Below are 20,863 nucleotides of genomic sequence, written 5' to 3'. Positions count from 1 at the left end.
CAGAAGGAGGGCAGGGTGGCACAGCACCATTCAGATGTCCCCAAATCTCCAGAGAGATCACCGCTCCAGGTCACCAGCAGAGGAATTCCAAGGCCCTCTCCTTCCTGACCTGCAGACAGGGATGGAGGAATGGAAGACGCCCTGTATTTAAAGGAAATCAGTTAAAACTGTCTTTACTAACCCCATCAAAGATGCAGTGGGGGCATTATTTAACCAACGCAAGTTGTCAGAGCATCATATGTGTAGGTGAAAATGTCACAGTGAAACCTATTGATTTGTACAATTAATTTAAATTAATAATTATAACAAAAAAATCCCCTAAAAAAATAGAGAACTTATGCTTAGCCTGCAAACAGGGATCGGCAGCTAAGAGACGGACACTGAAAGGTCTTCAGCATCCCCATGACCAAGAGGCCACACTCTCATCCAGTGCCTGCACTAATTGTCAGCTGTTCTGATCCCTGATCCCCAGCAGATGCACAAGTGAACACCTCCTCTCACAGTCAACCACCCACCACTGAGGGGCCAGGCTGCACGGGGAACATAAGGGGGAAGCAGAGTCCTCCAGGCCCAAAGGAGGACTCCACCTGTGCGAGAGGTGAAGGCCAGGAGAACCACGGCCTGTCTGGGCCGAACACTTTCGGTACACACGGGAAGTTCATTCCGTGGACCCAGCACAGAGTGAGTCCTGATGTGTACCTGGCGCAGGATCTGCGAGAAGGCCTGCCCCCAGCCTGCCAGCTCCGACAGGACAGGGATGTTACCACGTCCACAGCAGCCTCTCCAGACTCCGAGTAGCCTGACCTATGGCAGGTGCTGGATAAAAATGTGAGCCAGCCTAAGCTTTAGGGAATCGAGCGAGTGCAGCTGCTGAGAGAGACTGCATCAGGGGGCCTCAGACACCAAAGCAGCAGGGCCTCTTGGGGAAGCGCTGATCTACATCTGAAGTCTCAGATGACAGCAATGTCTAGCACTTACGGTCAAGGGGCAGGCAGTGGGCTGAGTACTTCAGAGTCTTTTCTTTATTCAACCCTACCTTCCTCCTATCTCTGAGGATAGGGAAGATCAGGGGAGGTAAATAACCAACCTAAGGTCACACAGCAAGTGAGTGGCCAACCCAGGAGTCACATGCAGGTCTCTGAGGCCAGAGTCTAGACTCACTCTGTGCTATACTGTCACCTTTCACAGTTTATGAAGCCAAGGCCAACGAAGGGGAAGGGCCCCCCTAATATGCAGAGCTAGGAAAGAGCATGCAGAGTTTGAAGCTGGCACCACTGTATTCGTAGCCCAGTACTCCTCCTGTCACACCACACTGCCTCCGTCACTAGGAAAACCAGGACCTTTAAAACTTCAGTTCTCAGAAAAAGTGCTTTCTCATCTCAACGAGCTTCCCCTGGTGCCGAGAAGGAAATGTGGTGCCTTTAAAGAAGAAATTTAAAAATCAAAACAATTCTTTTAGGAAAGGGCAATGTGTTTGATCACTAAGAGAAACAAAAAAGACTCTTCTTCACATAAAAAAGTCAACCAGCTTAAAATATTAATATAGTGTTTATCTACTGCCTTTCTTCCAGGAACTGAAAGAGTTTAATATAGCTCATTAATTCTTGGACTATTTCTGTGAGGGAAGAAAGCAAGCAACGTTATCTATATTTTAATAAGAGAAAACTGAAGCACAGAACCAACTGGAGAGTCGGGAAATGGAGCAAATCTGGATTCCCAGCCAGATGTGGAAAGCTGGTCATGAGGTGGAGCTACGGCCGGGTCCTGGCTGAACACGGATCACTTCTGCAGAGACGCTGGTCTTGGCTGCGTGTAGATGCCCTACCCATGAGGGGTGGTGCAACAGCCTTAGGGAGCCCTGTGATACAGAGCATCTTTTGCAAAAACTAAATAGGTGATCTAAGTGGTTCTCAAATCTGACAGCCTATCAATCACCAGAACCAAGAAAACACCAAGCACTGAGCTTCACCCCAGTGTCTCTAGCTCAGCAAATCAGGGTGTGGCCAAGATTCTGTGTTTGTCCCAAGTCCCCAGGAGAGGGTCCATGGACTACAGTTTGGGAGCCGCCCTTCTTCAATGGGCTGCCACTGCACACGGGCCTACAGGAGGAGGCACCCCAACCCCAGAATTAACCCTGCCAGGGATGAATCCTGGCACTGTGATTATCAGTGTGTGACTGTGTGACAATTTATGTAATTAGTTCCTTTTATTTCAACCTTTGCTTTGAAAACAAAGGGGCTTATGATAATAATTTTGCACAGTATGTGGCAGGCCAGAGTTCTGAAACATTATTAGCTACCCTATTTTATCATGACTCAGTCTGTCCTTAGCAACCTTCCCTGTGCCACAGAGGCCCTTACTAACGAGGTGTCTTAAATTAGGAAGCAACTCTCTGGAGAAGCCGGGCCGTCCCTAGGGGATTAACATCAGGCAGAAATCTTAATTACAGGAATGATCATGAACCTCGCAGGGCCTGAGACTTTGATCAACAAGGAGTACTGCTTTAGGACATCAACTCACAGACTTGCTGTAAAAGTCCTATTAGCAAGGGTAAGGTCTCTAGCTTTGACACATTTCCAAAGAGTTAAGTAACAAGTCATCAAGTTTTAATGATGCTGGCAAGCATAACTACATCTGATGAACGTGTGCTCAAGAACGCCAGCCGGAATTTTAATGTAAGCGCTTTTCCCCTTCCTAGGACGCCTCCCGGAGAGAGGATGCCAGGTATTGGCTAAACAGCAGCACAGTGAACATCACACCCAAGGTTCCTTAGCTCTTTCAGAGAATTTCTTCCAGCAGGGCAGAACTTATTCTCTGCATTGCAATCGAGTCACTTAAAATCTTCACTGCTTGCCCCTAACAAGTTACAGTGGGGGCATCATTTAAATAACATGCTAAACGTCCATTTCAAGATTTAACAGGCCTCGTGGTCTCTCTGGCACTGTGTGCGTGTGAGCAGATGATCACATGGGTTTTTAACGTTTGTCGGACAGTGTCAGCTCATCATCTCACAAATGTCCAGCCCCACACGCTGTCCCCATCTCTCCAGCCCCAGGATGGGAACCACTGCAGAGTACCAATTTCACACCTGAGCAGGCTGCATGCAAGTCAAATTCCCCCCAAAAGGTCATAGGTTGGGCCTAAATTGCAATGCATAGGGCCAGCATAGCAGTCTTACTTCAGTGGTCCCAAGGACACCTCCACATATTCACACACATTTGTAGCCACCCCCACCCCCCAGCAATGAATATGGGCCAGCGTTAGGGTCACCAGAATGTCACTGAAGTAATGAGATGCCTGTTGTGTGCCTACCTCTTAAGAGGTGTACTGTCCTCTGCTTCAGCAATGACAGGTTCCTGGAGAAGGCTGGCTCCCAAGGTGTGGTCCATGGAGGATTGGCCACACCACAGATCTGCTGGGTTAGCTACCATGGAAGCACTGTCCCATAACAGCCAAGCTGTCGTGTGGACAGGCACGTGGGGATAAGAATCGAGACTGAGGCCAAGAAGCCCAGGGAAACCCAGAAACCAGCCAGCACAACTTCCAGCCATACAGCTTGAGGCCATCTTGGAAGAGGATTACCCATTCCCAACCAATGTGATTTGGGAGCAAAAATGATGTGAGATGGCTATTGTCTGAAGCCACTCAATGTGGTATGGCTTCATTTCATTAAGCAGCAACAGATAACTAGAAAAATGAAAACGCAACTAGAAGAACTGCCCACTACTCTTCAGCATGTCTAACCATGTAAAACCTCATCTTGATTGGCCCTAGGCCAGGCCAGGATCATTTCCTGGTCTTTGTGTAAGACATAACCATTATGAATAAGCAGCTGTGCACACGCTATTTAAAACTCTTTTACTACTCTGTGCCCATTTTTATTTGACTTTTATATTAAGGAAGACACCCAAGAGGAAATTTCCAGTTTGGGTGGACCCTGATAGCCCCATAATCAAGGGGTGACATTCAATTCCTTCATATGTTTGTTTCTGTCACAAGAACGTCAGAAAGAAAACCTGAAACTTACAAAGGTGAAGAGTTAATCGATGGGGTGTTTCAAATGTGCTGAAAATTACACGCACCTCAGTGCATTTGAGGGCTGAGGACCACAGGTACAGACTGCAAAGTGAAGCAGTCCACCCTCCAGCCTCACGTCACCTGCCTTGGCAGAACTTCACTCTCCCATAGATGAGGGGACAGCTACACACAGTGAACATTTCATCTTCATGCCATTCATTTTTTCCACGAGTCCTTCCAAAGTCAGAGAAAGCCACAGGATCCAAATGTACATATGAGCAAACTTTCACTGTGTGATTTTTTTTTTTGTAAGGTCTAATTTTGTTCTCTTTTAAACTCTGAGCAAAATCTCAGATACATCCAGCTGTAACAGCCTGAGACTTCTTTTAAAAAGGTCTGAATTCTCTCCTCTTCCATTTCTCCAGATTTCACATCCCCTGTAAGTCTTTCTTCCTCCTAGAGAATGGCAGGTAGTCACATCAACTATCTGATACAGTGGGGAGGCTAGAATATGTAGTAAGGCTGTGTATTCTGGCAACAGTGGGGTTTTCAAAACTTCTGCAAACAGGGACTTTGACCTTAGGAAATGTTTTGTGGGAATTGAGTGCAGAGGAGCACACACCTACAGGGAATGAGAGTGCTGTTTGCACAGAACATTTGTCTTCTGCCGCCTACAGGGAGGCAGAGAGGCACACACTCTGGGAAGAGGCTTGGGTTGGACCTGCATTTAACGCCACGCTTCCTGGGCAAGGCACTGCATGTTGGGACTCAGTTTACCCATCGGTCCAAAGAGAAAATGAATGTCTTCCCCATGAATGGAGCCAGGGAAACCAAGTCAGAAAGCACACTGACGTGAGCTCCACAAAGAAATGCCATGGTGATCTCCCTGCTGTGGTTTCAGTCTTCTTAATGACATCCAGCTACGAGAACAAGTGCCACTGCTGACCACCAGTTCCCACGCACGGCCGGGTTCCCATTCTCACCGCCACCGTGGCGGCTTTATTTTGGAAAGTTACTTTCTCCTGCCTAAGGTTCCTTCCTCCTCAACGGAAATGGAAAAGCCGTGGGATAAGAAAAGGTGCCCTTGGAGGGTGTGACTGACCCCTTTAGCTCCCCTCCCCTGCAGGAAGATGCGCAAGCCCAAGAGCCTGACAGTGTCCAGGGCCTCACGGTACAGGGAACCCTCCACTGGTTCATTCTTTTTACACCTAGCTCCCAGCATGCAGCAGCTGGTGGTGCCCCCCACACCCCAGCCTCTCAGTCCAGTGAGCTGAGCTGCCACCACAGTGCACAGGGGTCCCCATGCTGCCTTCTCCCTCTCCGCTGCCTTCCTGCTTTGATTCCCTAGGAGTTCACCCAGCACCATGCCCTCAAGGAAAGCCTCAGCCATGGCAGATGAGAGTCAGTGGGGAAAATAACTCAGTTCCTCATGGAGACACTTGTAATGTGCTTTCTAGAAGGTTCCTCAGGGGGCTCTGGGAAGACCTGTCGATGGCAGGGACCTTCATGACTCTCTGCTCCAGCCTCCCCCACCTCACCCACGTGTTCACTTACTTCCTGATAAATAAGGTAAAGTCTTAGGCTCAAGGTCTTCCTGTGGGAGACCCCAACTAACACACCATGCGAAGCCTGGGATGGACGTTCCTCCCCTGCTGGAACATAGGACGGCTCTTCCTACATAGACGAGCTTCTGGCACTTTCGGGTTATGCAAGTGACATCATCCCATCAGCTCTGTCGGGCAGCATCTCTGTTTTCCATACCCCCCAAATGACAGCAGTCTTACACGTGTTTCCTAAGACATCAGAACCTGCCTGCTACTCAGGATCTCTTTTATCAACAGAAGGAAGTACACTACCTTAATATTTCAGTGGGATGTAAATACCTGGTAAAGACTCAAGTACCATCTTCATCCCTACTATACGGTTCTCAAAGTCTACTCATGAGCCTCATAGGCCCTCAACACCCTCATCCTTTCTACGTCCTTTTAGTTCCGATTTTGGATTCAATCAGCAGAGGCACTCTGCAATAACCCAGATTCTAGAAAAAAAAGTGCCTGGCTTTCTACCTGACTGCAATCCAGATAAGACAGCTGTATGCATAAATAGCTCTGGTTTAAGATGAACTCTGGCTAATGTTGTGACTCAGGCTCAAAAGGCAATACACTGGGAAGGAGAGGTCCCTGTTTCCAGGGAGGTGATGGGAAACAGCTTGGGCACTGAGTCATTTGTAGACTTGGTGCCCTCTCTCAGGGAGCAACATGGCCAGTAAAGGCATAAACACTAATGTGAAATGTACAAAACTGCGTTGAGCTGCACCAAAAATCTCTAGCTGCATGAGTACTTATGTGAGTGACATGGCTTCTCACGACCACAGAGAGCTCCTGCAGCACACTGTGACAAGCAGTTACCCACAGAGGTGCCTCATCAGGTGTGAGGTCAGGGCTTGTGCAAGCAGGAAGCAGTCCCTGCTCTTACACAACAGTGAGTCTCCCTTCAGGAGGCCTGCACTCGTGCTCATACTCCATGGACTTTCTTCTGGCCTGGGGAGAAGCAGCCTCCGGTTCACAAAGGCAGGGCTGGACAATCTTGCTGCAGCAATGCTATCTGGTTTTAGTAGCCAAAGCTGACAAGCCACGTGGGAGCTAGTCCCATGAGGTGCTTTGGCAGCCTTTATTTCCATATTCCCACTACCACCCACCACACGTCCCAGCAGCTGCAGGACCATGGGAAGTCTACTTAGGACCTAGAACCCATTCATGTTCTCTCCACCCACTGATAATAAAGAGGAATCTGTCCTTATCTGGACCCCTTCCTGTTCTCTCCATCCATTGACACTACCATGGGGGAGTCTGTCCCTACCTAGACCCCTTCCTGTTCTCTCCATCCATTGACACTACCATGGGGAGTCTGTCCCTACCTAGACCCCTTCCTGTTCTCTCCATCCATTGAAACTACCATGGGGAGTCTGTCCCTACCTAGATCCCTTCCTGTTCTCTCCATCCATTGACACTACCATGGGGAGTCTGTCCCTACCTAGACCCCTTCCTGTTCTCTCCATCCATTGACACTACCATGGGGGAGTCTATCCCTACCTGGATCCCTTCCTGTACTCTCCCATCCATTGATACTACCATGGGGAGTCTGTCCCTACCTAGACCCCTTCCTGTTCTCTCCATCCATTGACACTACCATGGGGGAGTCTGTCCCTACCTAGACCCCTTCCTGTTCTCTCCATCCATTGACACTACCATGGGGGAGTCTATCCCTACCTGGATCCCTTCCTGTTCTCTCCCATCCATTGACACTACCATGGGGAGTCTGTCCCTACCTAGACCCCTTCCTGTTCTCTCCATCCATTGACACTACCATGGGGGAGTCTGTCCCTACCTAGACCCCTTCCTGTTCTCTCCATCCATTGACACTACCATGGGGGAGTCTATCCCTACCTGGATCCCTTCCTGTTCTCTCCATCCATTGACACTACCATGGGGGAGTCTGTCCCTACTAGACCCCTTCCTGTTCTCTCCATCCATTGACACTACCATGGGGGAGTCTATCCCTACCTGGATCCCTTCCTGTACTCTCCCATCCATTGATACTACCATGGGGAGTCTGTCCCTACCTAGACCCCTTCCTGTTCTCTCCATCCATTGACACTACCATGGGGGAGTCTGTCCCTACCTAGACCCCTTCCTGTTCTCTCCATCCATTGACACTACCATGGGGGAGTCTATCCCTACCTGGATCCCTTCCTGTTCTCTCCCATCCATTGACACTACCATGGGGAGTCTGTCCCTACCTAGACCCCTTCCTGTTCTCTCCATCCATTGACACTACCATGGGGGAGTCTGTCCCTACCTAGACCCCTTCCTGTTCTCTCCATCCATTGACACTACCATGGGGGAGTCTATCCCTACCTGGATCCCTTCCTGTTCTCTCCATCCATTGACACTACCATGGGGGAGTCTGTCCCTACTAGACCCCTTCCTGTTCTCTCCATCCATTGACACTACCATGGGGGAGTCTATCCCTACCTGGATCCCTTCCTGTACTCTCCCATCCATTGATACTACCATGGGGAGTCTGTCCCTACCTAGACCCCTTCCTGTTCTCTCCATCCATTGACACTACCATGGGGGAGTCTGTCCCTACCTAGACCCCTTCCTGTTCTCTCCATCCATTGACACTACCATGGGGGAGTCTATCCCTACCTGGATCCCTTCCTGTTCTCTCCCATCCATTGACACTACCATGGGGAGTCTGTCCCTACCTAGACCCCTTCCTGCTCTCTCCCATCCATTGACACTACCATGGGGGAGTCTGTCCCTACCTAGACCCCTTCCTGTTCTCTCCCATCCATTGACACTACCATGGGAAGTCTGTCCCTACCTAGACACCTTCCTGTTCTCTCCATCCATTGACACTACCATGGGGAGTCTGTCCCTACCTAGACCCCTTCCTGTTCTCTCCCATCCATTGACACTACCATGGGAAGTCTGTCCCTACCTAGACACCTTTCTGTTCTCTCCATCCATTGACACTACGATGGGGGAGTCTATCCCTACCTAGACCCCTTCCTGTTCTCTCCATCCATTGACACCACCATGGGGGAGTCTATCCCTACCTAGACCCCTTCCTGTTCTCTCCCATCCATTGATACTACCATGGGGAGTCTGTCCCTACCTAGACCCCTTCCTATTCTCTCCATCCATTGACACTACCATGGGGAGTCTGTCCCTACCTAGACCCCTTCCTGTTCTCTCCCATCCATTGACACTACCATGGGGAGTCTGTCCCTACCTAGACCCCTTCCTGTTCTCTCCATCCATTGACACTACCATGGGGGAGTCTATCCCTACCTAGACCCCTTCCTGTTCTCTCCATCCATTGACACTACCATGGGGGAGTCTATCCCTACCTAGACCCCTTCCTGTTCTCTCCCATCCATTGATACTACCATGGGGAGTCTGTCCCTACCTAGACCCCTTCCTGTACTCTCCCATCCATTGATACTACCATGGGGAGTCTGTCCCTACCTAGACCCCTTCCTGTTCTCTCCCATCCATTGACACTACCATGGGGGAGTCTGTCCCTACCTAGACCCCTTCCTGTTCTCTCCATCCATTGACACTACCATGGGGGAGTCTATCCCTACCTAGACCCCTTCCTGTTCTCTCCATCCATTGACACTACCATGGGGGAGTCTATCCCTACCTGGATCCCTTCCTGTTCTCTCCCATCCATTGATACTACCATGGGGAGTCTGTCCCTACCTAGACCCCTTCCTGTTCTCTCCATCCATTGATACTACCATGGGGAGTCTCTCCCTACCTAGACACCTTCCTGTTCTCTCCATCCACTGATACTACCATGGGGAGTCTCTCCCTACCTAGACACCTTCCTGTTCTCTCCATCCATTGACACTACCATGGGGGAGTCTATCCCTACCTAGACCCCTTCCTGTTCTCTCCATCCATTGACACTACCATGGGGGAGTCTATCCCTACCTAGACCCCTTCCTGTTCTCTCCCATCCATTGATACTACCATGGGGAGTCTGTCCCTACCTAGACCCCTTCCTGTTCTCTCCCATCCATTGACACTACCATGGGGAGTCTGTCCCTACCTAGACCCCTTCCTGTTCTCTCCATCCATTGACACTACCATGGGGGAGTCTATCCCTACCTAGACCCCTTCCTGTTCTCTCCATCCATTGACACTACCATGGGGGAGTCTATCCCTACCTAGACCCCTTCCTGTTCTCTCCCATCCATTGATACTACCATGGGGAGTCTGTCCCTACCTAGACCCCTTCCTGCTCTCTCCCATCCATTGACACTACCATGGGGGAGTCTGTCCCTACCTAGACCCCTTCCTGTTCTCTCCCATCCATTGACACTACCATGGGAAGTCTGTCCCTACCTAGACCCCTTCCTGTTCTCTCCCATCCATTGACACTACCATGGGGGAGTCTGTCCCTACCTAGACCCCTTCCTGTTCTCTCCATCTATTGACACTACCATGGGGAGTCTATCCCTACCTAGACCCCTTCCTGTTCTCTCCATCCATTGACACTCCCATGGGGGAGTCTATCCCTACCTGGATCCCTTCCTGTTCTCTCCCATCCATTGATACTACCATGGGGAGTCTGTCCCTACCTAGGCACCTTCCTGTTCTCTCCATCCATTGACACTACCATGGGGAGTCTGTCCCTACCTAGACCCCTTCCTGTTCTCTCCATCCATTGACACTACCATGGGGAGTCTGTCACTACCTAGACCCCTTCCTGTTCTCTCCATCCATTGACACCACCATGGGGGAGTCTATCCCTACCTAGACCCCTTCCTGTTCTCTCCCATCCATTGATACTACCATGGGGAGTCTGTCCCTACCTAGACCCCTTCCTATTCTCTCCATCCATTGACACTACCATGGGGAGTCTGTCCCTACCTAGACCCCTTCCTGTTCTCTCCCATCCATTGACACTACCATGGGGAGTCTGTCCCTACCTAGACCCCTTCCTGTTCTCTCCATCCATTGACACTACCATGGGGGAGTCTATCCCTACCTAGACCCCTTCCTGTTCTCTCCCATCCATTGATACTACCATGGGGAGTCTGTCCCTACCTAGACCCCTTCCTGTACTCTCCCATCCATTGATACTACCATGGGGAGTCTGTCCCTACCTAGACCCCTTCCTGTTCTCTCCCATCCATTGACACTACCATGGGGGAGTCTGTCCCTACCTAGACCCCTTCCTGTTCTCTCCATCCATTGACACTACCATGGGGGAGTCTATCCCTACCTAGACCCCTTCCTGTTCTCTCCATCCATTGACACTACCATGGGGGAGTCTATCCCTACCTGGATCCCTTCCTGTTCTCTCCCATCCATTGATACTACCATGGGGAGTCTGTCCCTACCTAGACCCCTTCCTGTTCTCTCCATCCATTGATACTACCATGGGGAGTCTCTCCCTACCTAGACACCTTCCTGTTCTCTCCATCCACTGATACTACCATGGGGAGTCTCTCCCTACCTAGACACCTTCCTGTTCTCTCCATCCATTGACACTACCATGGGGGAGTCTATCCCTACCTAGACCCCTTCCTGTTCTCTCCATCCATTGACACTACCATGGGGGAGTCTATCCCTACCTAGACCCCTTCCTGTTCTCTCCCATCCATTGATACTACCATGGGGAGTCTGTCCCTACCTAGACCCCTTCCTGTTCTCTCCCATCCATTGACACTACCATTTGGAGTCTGTCCCTACCTAGACCCCTTCCTGTTCTCTCCATCCATTGACACTACCATGGGGGAGTCTATCCCTACCTAGACCCCTTCCTGTTCTCTCCATCCATTGACACTACCATGGGGGAGTCTATCCCTACATAGACCCCTTCCTGTTCTCTCCCATCCATTGATACTACCATGGGGAGTCTGTCCCTACCTAGACCCCTTCCTGTACTCTCCCATTCATTGATACTACCATGGGGAGTCTGTCCCTACCTAGACCCCTTCCTGTTCTCTCCATCCATTGACACTACCATGGGGAGTCTGTCACTACCTAGACCCCTTCCTGTTCTCTCCATCCATTGACACTACCATGGGGGACTCTATCCCTACCTGGATCCCTTCCTGTTCTCTCCCATCCATTGACACTACCATGGGGAGTCTGTCCCTACCTAGACCCCTTCCTGTTCTCTCCATCCATTGACACTACCATGGGGAGTCTGTCCCTACCTAGACCCCTTCCTGTTCTCTCCATCCATTGACACTACCATGGGGAGTCTGTCCCTACCTAGACCCCTTCCTGTTCTCTCCATCCATTGACACTACCATGGGGAGTCTGTCCCTACCTAGACCCCTTCCTGTTCTCTCCCATCCATTGATACTACCATGGGGAGTCTCTCCCTACCTAGACACCTTCCTGTTCTCTCCATCCACTGATACTACCATGGGGAGTCTCTCCCTACCTAGACACCTTCCTGTTCTCTCCATCCATTGACACTACCATGGGGGAGTCTATCCCTACCTAGACCCCTTCCTGTTCTCTCCATCCATTGACACTACCATGGGGGAGTCTATCCCTACCTAGACCCCTTCCTGTTCTCTCCCATCCATTGATACTACCATGGGGAGCCTGTCCCTACCTAGACCCCTTCCTGTACTCTCCCATCCATTGATACTACCATGGGGAGTCTGTCCCTACCTAGACCCCTTCCTGTTCTCTCCCATCCATTGACACTACCATGGGGGAGTCTGTCCCTACCTAGACCCCTTCCTGTTCTCTCCATCCATTGACACTACCATGGGGAGTCTGTCACTACCTAGACCCCTTCCTGTTGTCTCCATCCATTGACACTACCATGGGGGACTCTATCCCTACCTGGATCCCTTCCTGTTCTCTCCCATCCATTGACACTACCATGGGGAGTCTGTCCCTACCTAGACCCCTTCCTGTTCTCTCCATCCATTGACACTACCATGGGGAGTCTGTCCCTACCTAGACCCCTTCCTGTTCTCTCCATCCATTGACACTACCATGGGGAGTCTGTCCCTACCTAGACCCCTTCCTGTTCTCTCCATCCATTGACACTACCATGGGGAGTCTGTCCCTACCTAGACACCTTCCTGTTCTCTCCCATCCATTGATACTACCATGGGGAGTCTCTCCCTACCTAGACACCTTCCTGTTCTCTCCATCCACTGATACTACCATGGGGAGTCTCTCCCTACCTAGACACCTTCCTGTTCTCTCCATCCATTGACACTACCATGGGGGAGTCTATCCCTACCTAGACCCCTTCCTGTTCTCTCCATCCATTGACACTACCATGGGGGAGTCTATCCCTACCTAGACCCCTTCCTGTTCTCTCCCATCCATTGATACTACCATGGGGAGTCTGTCCCTACCTAGACCCCTTCCTGTACTCTCCCATCCATTGATACTACCATGGGGAGTCTGTCCCTACCTAGACCCCTTCCTGTTCTCTCCCATCCATTGACACTACCATGGGGGAGTCTGTCCCTACCTAGACCCCTTCCTGTTCTCTCCATCTATTGACACTACCATGGGGAGTCTATCCCTACCTAGACCCCTTCCTGTTCTCTCCATCCATTGACACTCCCATGGGGGAGTCTATCCCTACCTGGATCCCTTCCTGTTCTCTCCCATCCATTGATACTACCATGGGGAGTCTGTCCCTACCTAGGCACCTTCCTGTTCTCTCCATCCATTGACACTACCATGGGGAGTCTGTCCCTACCTAGACCCCTTCCTGTTCTCTCCATCCATTGACACTACCATGGGGAGTCTGTCACTACCTAGACCCCTTCCTGTTCTCTCCATCCATTGACACTACCATGGGGAGTCTGTCCCTACCTAGACCCCTTCCTGTTCTCTCCATCCATTGACACTACCATGGGGGAGTCTATCCCTACCTGGATCCCTTCCTGTTGTCTCCCATCCATTGACACTACCATGGGGAGTCTGTCCCTACCTAGACCCCTTCCTGTTCTCTCCATCCATTGACACTACCATGGGGAGTCTGTCCCTACCTAGACCCCTTCCTGTTCTCTCCCATCCATTGACACTACCATGGGGGAGTCTGTCCCTACCTAGACCCCTTCCTGTTCTCTCCATCCATTGACACTACCATGGGGGAGTCTATCCCTACCTAGACCCCTTCCTGTTCTCTCCATCCATTGACACTACCATGGGGGAGTCTATCCCTACCTGGATCCCTTCCTGTTCTCTCCCATCCATTGATACTACCATGGGGAGTCTGTCCCTACCTAGACCCCTTCCTGTTCTCTCCATCCATTGATACTACCATGGGGAGTCTCTCCCTACCTAGACACCTTCCTGTTCTCTCCATCCACTGATACTACCATGGGGAGTCTCTCCCTACCTAGACACCTTCCTGTTCTCTCCATCCATTGACACTACCATGGGGGAGTCTATCCCTACCTAGACCCCTTCCTGTTCTCTCCATCCATTGACACTACCATGGGGGAGTCTATCCCTACCTAGACCCCTTCCTGTTCTCTCCCATCCATTGATACTACCATGGGGAGTCTGTCCCTACCTAGACCCCTTCCTGTTCTCTCCCATCCATTGACACTACCATGGGGAGTCTGTCCCTACCTAGACCCCTTCCTGTTCTCTCCATCCATTGACACTACCATGGGGGAGTCTATCCCTACCTAGACCCCTTCCTGTTCTCTCCATCCATTGACACTACCATGGGGGAGTCTATCCCTACCTAGACCCCTTCCTGTTCTCTCCCATCCATTGATACTACCATGGGGAGTCTGTCCCTACCTAGACCCCTTCGTGTACTCTCCCATCCATTGATACTACCATGGGGAGTCTGTCCCTACCTAGACCCCTTCCTGTTCTCTCCATCCATTGACACTACCATGGGGAGTCTGTCACTACCTAGACCCCTTCCTGTTGTCTCCCATCCATTGACACTACCATGGGGGACTCTATCCCTACCTGGATCCCTTCCTGTTCTCTCCCATCCATTGACACTACCATGGGGAGTCTGTCCCTACCTAGACCCCTTCCTATTCTCTCCATCCATTGACACTACCATGGGGAGTCTGTCCCTACCTAGACCCCTTCCTGTTCTCTCCCATCCATTGACACTACCATGGGGAGTCTGTCCCTACCTAGACCCCTTCCTGTTCTCTCCATCCATTGACACTACCATGGGGGAGTCTATCCCTACCTAGACCCCTTCCTGTTCTCTCCCATCCATTGATACTACCATGGGGAGTCTGTCCCTACCTAGACCCCTTCCTGTACTCTCCCATCCATTGATACTACCATGGGGAGTCTGTCCCTACCTAGACCCCTTCCTGTTCTCTCCCATCCATTGACACTACCATGGGGGAGTCTGTCCCTACCTAGACCCCTTCCTGTTCTCTCCATCCATTGACACTACCATGGGGAGTCTGTCACTACCTAGACCCCTTCCTGTTGTCTCCATCCATTGACACTACCATGGGGGACTCTATCCCTACCTGGATCCCTTCCTGTTCTCTCCCATCCATTGACACTACCATGGGGAGTCTGTCCCTACCTAGACCCCTTCCTGTTCTCTCCATCCATTGACACTACCATGGGGAGTCTGTCCCTACCTAGACCCCTTCCTGTTCTCTCCATCCATTGACACTACCATGGGGAGTCTGTCACTACCTAGACCCCTTCCTGTTCTCTCCATCCATTGACACTACCATGGGGAGTCTGTCCCTACCTAGACCCCTTCCTGTTCTCTCCATCCATTGACACTACCATGGGGGAGTCTATCCCTACCTGGATCCCTTCCTGTTGTCTCCCATCCATTGACACTACCATGGGGAGTCTGTCCCTACCTAGACCCCTTCCTGTTCTCTCCATCCATTGACACTACCATGGGGAGTCTGTCCCTACCTAGACCCCTTCCTGTTCTCTCCCATCCATTGATACTACCATGGGGAGTCTCTCCCTACCTAGACACCTTCCTGTTCTCTCCATCCACTGATACTACCATGGGGAGTCTCTCCCTACCTAGACACCTTCCTGTTCTCTCCATCCATTGACACTACCATGGGGGAGTCTATCCCTACCTAGACCCCTTCCTGTTCTCTCCATCCATTGACACTACCATGGGGGAGTCTATCCCTACCTAGACCCCTTCCTGTTCTCTCCCATCCATTGATACTACCATGGGGAGTCTGTCCCTACCTAGACCCCTTCCTGTACTCTCCCATCCATTGATACTACCATGGGGAGTCTGTCCCTACCTAGACCCCTTCCTGTTCTCTCCCATCCATTGACACTACCATGGGGGAGTCTGTCCCTACCTAGACCCCTTCCTGTTCTCTCCATCCATTGACACTACCATGGGGAGTCTGTCACTACCTAGACCCCTTCCTGTTGTCTCCATCCATTGACACTACCATGGGGGACTCTATCCCTACCTGGATCCCTTCCTGTTCTCTCCCATCCATTGACACTACCATGGGGAGTCTGTCCCTACCTAGACCCCTTCCTGTTCTCTCCATCCATTGACACTACCATGGGGAGTCTGTCCCTACCTAGACCCCTTCCTGTTCTCTCCATCCATTGACACTACCATGGGGAGTCTGTCCCTACCTAGACCCCTTCCTGTTCTCTCCATCCATTGACACTACCATGGGGAGTCTGTCCCTACCTAGACCCCTTCCTGTTCTCTCCCATCCATTGATACTACCATGGGGAGTCTCTCCCTACCTAGACACCTTCCTGTTCTCTCCATCCACTGATACTACCATGGGGAGTCTCTCCCTACCTAGACACCTTCCTGTTCTCTCCATCCATTGACACTACCATGGGGGAGTCTATCCCTACCTAGACCCCTTCCTGTTCTCTCCATCCATTGACACTACCATGGGGGAGTCTATCCCTACCTAGACCCCTTCCTGTTCTCTCCCATCCATTGATACTACCATGGGGAGTCTGTCCCTACCTAGACCCCTTCCTGTACTCTCCCATCCATTGATACTACCATGGGGAGTCTGTCCCTACCTAGACCCCTTCCTGTTCTCTCCCATCCATTGACACTACCATGGGGGAGTCTGTCCCTACCTAGACCCCTTCCTGTTCTCTCCATCCATTGACACTACCATGGGGAGTCTGTCACTACCTAGACCCCTTCCTGTTGTCTCCATCCATTGACACTACCATGGGGGACTCTATCCCTACCTGGATCCCTTCCTGTTCTCTCCCATCCATTGACACTACCATGGGGAGTCTGTCCCTACCTAGACCCCTTCCTGTTCTCTCCATCCATTGACACTACCATGGGGAGTCTGTCCCTACCTAGACCCCTTCCTGTTCTCTCCATCCATTGACACTACCATGGGGAGTCTGTCCCTACCTAGACCCCTTCCTGTTCTCTCCATCCATTGACACTACCATGGGGAGTCTGTCCCTACCTAGACCCCTTCCTGTTCTCTCCCATCCATTGATACTACCATGGGGAGTCTCTCCCTACCTAGACACCTTCCTGTTCTCTCCATCCACTGATACTACCATGGGGAGTCTCTCCCTACCTAGACACCTTCCTGTTCTCTCCATCCATTGACACTACCATGGGGGAGTCTATCCCTACCTAGACCCCTTCCTGTTCTCTCCATCCATTGACACTACCATGGGGGAGTCTATCCCTACCTAGACCCCTTCCTGTTCTCTCCCATCCATTGATACTACCATGGGGAGTCTGTCCCTACCTAGACCCCTTCCTGTACTCTCCCATCCATTGATACTACCATGGGGAGTCTGTCCCTACCTAGACCCCTTCCTGTTCTCTCCCATCCATTGACACTACCATGGGGGAGTCTGTCCCTACCTAGACCCCTTCCTGTTCTCTCCATCTATTGACACTACCATGGGGAGTCTATCCCTACCTAGACCCCTTCCTGTTCTCTCCATCCATTGACACTCCCATGGGGGAGTCTATCCCTACCTGGATCCCTTCCTGTTCTCTCCCATCCATTGATACTACCATGGGGAGTCTGTCCCTACCTAGGCACCTTCCTGTTCTCTCCATCCATTGACACTACCATGGGGAGTCTGTCCCTACCTAGACCCCTTCCTGTTCTCTCCATCCATTGACACTACCATGGGGAGTCTGTCACTACCTAGACCCCTTCCTGTTCTCTCCATCCATTGACACTACCATGGGGAGTCTGTCCCTACCTAGACCCCTTCCTGTTCTCTCCATCCATTGACACTACCATGGGGGAGTCTATCCCTACCTGGATCCCTTCCTGTTCTCTCCCATCCATTGACACTACCATGGGGAGTCTGTCCCTACCTAGACCCCTTCCTGTTCTCTCCATCCATTGACACTACCATGGGCAGTCTGTCCCTACCTAGACCCCTTCCTGTTCTCTCCATCCATTGACACTACCATGGGGAGTCTGTCCCTACCTATACCCCTTCCTGTTCTCTCCATCCATTGACACTACCATGGGGGAGTCTATCCCTACCTGGATCCCTTCCTGTTCTCTCCCATCCATTGACACTACCATGGGGAGTCTGTCCCTACCTAGACCCCTTCCTGCTCTCTCCCATCCATTGACACTACCATGGGGGAGTCTGTCCCTACCTAGACCCCTTCCTGTTCTCTCCCATCCATTGACACTACCATGGGGAGTCTGTCCCTACCTAGACCCCTTCCTGTTCTATCCCATCCATTGATACTACCATGGGGAGTCTGTCCCTACCTAGACCCCTTCCTGTTCTCTCCATCCACTGATACTACCATGGGGAGTCTGTCCCTACCTAGACACCTTCCTGTTCTCTCCATCCATTGACACTACCATGGGGGAGTCTATCCCTACCTAGACCCCTTCCTGTTCTCTCCATCCATTGACACTACCATGGGGGAGTCTATCCCTACCTAGACCCCTTCCTGTTCTCTCCCATCCATTGATACTACCATGGGGAGTCTGTCCCTACCTAGACCCCTTCCTGTTCTCTCCATCCATTGACACTACCATGGGGAGTCTGTCCCTACCTAGACCCCTTCCTGTTCTCTCCATCCATTGACACTACCATAGGGAGTCTTTCCCTACCTAGACCCCTTCCTGTTCTCTCCCATCCATTGACACTACCATGGGGAGTCTGTCCCTACCTATACCCCTTCCTGTTCTCTCCATCCATTGACACTACCATGGGGGAGTCTATCCCTACCTGGATCCCTTCCTGTTCTCTCCCATCCATTGATACTACCATGGGGAGTCTGTCCCTACCTATACCCCTTCCTGTTCTCTCCATCCATTGACACTACCATGGGGAGTCTGTCCCTACCTAGACCCCTTCCTGTTCTCTCCATCCATTGACACTACCATGGGGAGTCTGTCCCTACCTAGACACCTTCCTGTTCTCTCCATCCATTGACACTACCATGGGGAGTCTGTCCCTACCTAGACCTCTTCCTGTTCTCTCCCATCCATTGATACTACTATGGGGGAGTCTTCCTTACCTGGACCCCTTCCTATTCTTTCCTGTCCACCACTACTAACATCTCCCTATTTTTACTTTCCAGTGACGCCTGATAAGATTTTTGCTGTCTGTTTTCCCAGCGCCCAGTCACCGGTTTCCCTTTGCAATTCAACCTGTATTCTGCTGGGGAAGTTACCTTTCTGACTCTCAATTTGAAGCATTAAGAGACTGGGTTCTGCTCTGACATAGCCTGGCTTGAGCTTCTTGGCTCTGTTGTTTAAAAATCATTGAACAGGATGGCTGATCCATTTTGGGGCTTGCAATTCCAGCCCACTACCGTGGCCCTGAGCTTCTCCAGGATGTGCCTCCTCCCTCAGGCACAAGGCAACTGGGCCCATCAATCATGGCTGGAACCCTGGTATTGTAAGTCGAAGTAAACCTTTCCTCCTAGTAAGTTTATTAAGTATTCTGCAAAGTATTTAATAAACTAAACGTTATATCCAACATTAAACCAAAGCTAATAGTCATGCACAGCTTCTCTTAAATGTGCAATTCCTCATTTTATGGAGCAAAATAAGGGAACCGTATAATCTGGAAGATACCAGGAGAAACCTTCTCTAGAATCCCAATATTCCATCAGGTCACTTGAGGCTGCCTCTGTCTAGCTCCCACTCATCTCCCCAAAGTCAGTCCCTCTAAGCCCACCACGCACAGCCTCACTCTGCACATTCCACTGAGCCTGTTCCCCACACTCTCCTCCATCCTGAGTCATGGCTTACACCCAGCTGGGCAGACGTCACAGGCAGGTGGGTTCTCCAGGCCCAAGGCAATGAGAGAGGCTCAGAGGTGAAGTGTCAATCATTCAAGTCATCTTGGCCACTCATTAGAGGTCACTAGATGAGTCAAAAACCACCTAGAAGTGGAGAAGTGCAGAAATATTCTACAGCCAGCCAAACATGAAAGCTAAATCACAGCACAACCAGCCCCCCAAACCTCACTGTGAGCAAGGAAGACCCACAGTGCAACCATGGCACATGTGGATGTGAAAAAGGAGCTCACACTCCTCCCAAACGGCCCTTCCCTCCGATATCCAATGACAGAAAAATTCCTCAGCAGCGTCGGGAAAGGGAACTAGCTCACACTGAGAAGATACCGTGTTACCAGCTCAGCAGCACAGCAAGATGACTCGTGGAATTCCCAGAGACCCTGGGCTTTGAAGTGTTCCTCCTGAGCTTGTTAATGTGTACACATTGGCACAATTTAATATGAAATGCCTTAACATCACTTTATAGGAAATTAGATTGTAAGGGGTCAACAAGTATCAAAAACTTAACTTTTGAAGCAGAATGCAAAATTTGTGTTTTCAAAGTGTATCTTAATTTTATATCTTTCATTTTATTGTGCCTTATTAGATCACAAAGACAAAAAGAAATATGGACAGTATTGCATTGATGAAAGAAATTGAGGAGGACACAAATAAATGTAAAGAAACCCTGTGGTCGTAAATTGGAAGAACTAATATTGTTAGAATGCCCACACTAGTCGAAGTAACAGAGACACAGTGTATAAAAATCTCAGTGGCATTTTTCACAGAAATAGAAAAAAATCCTACATTCATAGGCAACCACAAAAGACCCAGACAGCCACAGCAATCTTGGGAATGAAAAATGAAGCTGGATTTGTCACCCTCCCTGACTTCAATTTCCATGAAAAAGCTGTGGAAATGCATAGCACAGAGCAGGCACCACACAGACGCATGGATGAACAGAACAAAATCAGGAGCCAGAAGTGGGTTAAGATACATGGTCCAAACGTCGCGAAGGGAGTTGGGATCCCATGAAAACAGAAGGTCGGTGGGTGGA

The sequence above is a fragment of the Spermophilus citellus genome (genome assembly GCF_964194105.1).
Source record: "Spermophilus citellus genome assembly, chromosome: 19".
In the NCBI taxonomy this organism is placed as follows: Eukaryota; Metazoa; Chordata; class Mammalia; order Rodentia; family Sciuridae; genus Spermophilus; species Spermophilus citellus.
The sequence above is the reverse complement of the archived record's forward strand: the minus strand, read 5'-3'. Positions refer to the sequence as shown.